We start from the raw sequence: 1,732 nt of genomic DNA, 5'->3' as shown, positions 1-1,732 counted from the left end.
ATGTATGAAAGATAGGGTTGGTGATATCCTCAGAACACTTACTCAACAACTGCCACCATTCTCATTGAGGATGTGTCTGCCCTATTAAAACTGAAAAATGTTAGAAGATTTTCCTTGTTTTCATTATTTCCTGCATTAACTTAAAGGAGGAATGTGATATGGAAGCACTCTTTTCTTTCATTTTCTTTGTTTATAATAGATAAATTCAAGTGTTCTGTGTATAGATGTGCAAAGGCTCATTTACTCTAAAAGTCTCAACAGAATCAGCTTTCATTAGTACCTCATACACATTGACAAATCTGGATAAACAGAATCTATCAAACAACTGGATAAGGTTACAACAGAAATTTTTCATTTTTACAGTTTCTAATCCTATATAGCCTATGTAGCACTTAAAAATAATGCTAATTAAAATATTTGGCTATTTTTACTTATTTTTATTAAAAATATCCATATGTTTTTTTTTTGTCAAATAATTGAAAAGCATTCTTCAAATGATCTTCAAATACACATTAGGATTGCCTTTTCCCATTGTTGATGAAGTTTCTTATTTTGTGTCTTTGAAAGTGCAATTTAAATCATCTATTAACTTCTTTACATCATCCACTGTTGAGCAAAATATCTCCTTTAATTGCCAATTAGACAGATATGTCAGACTTCTTAAAAACTACGGCAAATATCTCATTTTGAACCTTTATGTAATGTCTTATGTTTCTTTTGCTTGAATTTTCATATCTTTCTTTTTGTTTTTTTATGTTTTTTTTGAAAGAAAAAAAAATTCTGCCTCCTCCCAGCCTCCCATTTCCCTCTCCCTCCTCCCACTCCTTTCCCCCTCCCCCCTCTCCTCTCCCCCTCCCTCTCCAGTCTGAAGTGCAGTCAGGGTTCCCTGCCCTGTGGAAAGTCCAAAGTCCTTCCCTCTCCATCCTGGTCTAGGAAGGTGAACATCCAAACTGGCTAGGCTCCCACAAAGCCAGAACATGAAGTAGGATCAAAACCCAGTGTCATTGTCCTTGGCTTCTCATCAGCCCTCATTGTTCGCCATTTTCAGAGAGTCCGGTTTTATCCCATGCTTTTTCAGTCACAGTCCAGCTGGCCTTGGTGAGCTCCCAATAGATCAGCCCCACTGTCTCCGTGGGTGGGTGCACCCCTCGTGGTCCTGACTTCTTTGCTCATGTCTTTCTTCCTTCTACTCCTCAATGGCACATTGGGAGATCAGTCGGGTGCTCCAGTGTGGGTCTCTGTCTCCAGCTCCATCGCCAGATGAAGGTTCTATGGTAATATGCAAGATATTCATCAGTATGGCTATAGAATAGGGTCATTTCAGGTTCCCTATCCTCATCTGCCCCAGGAACTAATTGGGGACATCGCCCAGGGCACCTGGGAGCCCCTCTAGGTCCAAGTCTCTTACCAACCCTAAGATGAGTCCCTTAATTAAGATATGTGCTTCCCTGCTCCCCTATCCAACCTTGCTTTATCCAAATCATCCCGTTTCCCCAAGTTCCCCCATCTTCCCCTTCTCACTTTTCTCTCCCAATTTCCCCTTACCCCCGTCCCACCGCACCCCCAAGATCCCAATTTTTTTACCCTGAAATCTTGTCTACTTCCCATAACCAGGAGGATAGCTATATGTTTTCTTTGGGTTCACCTTCTTATTTAGTTTATTTAGGATATCAAATTATAGACTCAATGACCTTTATTTATGGCTAGAAACCAATTATGAGTGAGTACATCC

Source organism: Alexandromys fortis, unplaced genomic scaffold (assembly GCF_014885135.2).
Source record: "Alexandromys fortis isolate MF-2015 unplaced genomic scaffold, M_Fortis_MF-2015_v1.1 scaffold_335, whole genome shotgun sequence".
Taxonomy (NCBI): domain Eukaryota; kingdom Metazoa; phylum Chordata; class Mammalia; order Rodentia; family Cricetidae; genus Alexandromys; species Alexandromys fortis.
The sequence above is the reverse complement of the archived record's forward strand: the minus strand, read 5'-3'. Positions refer to the sequence as shown.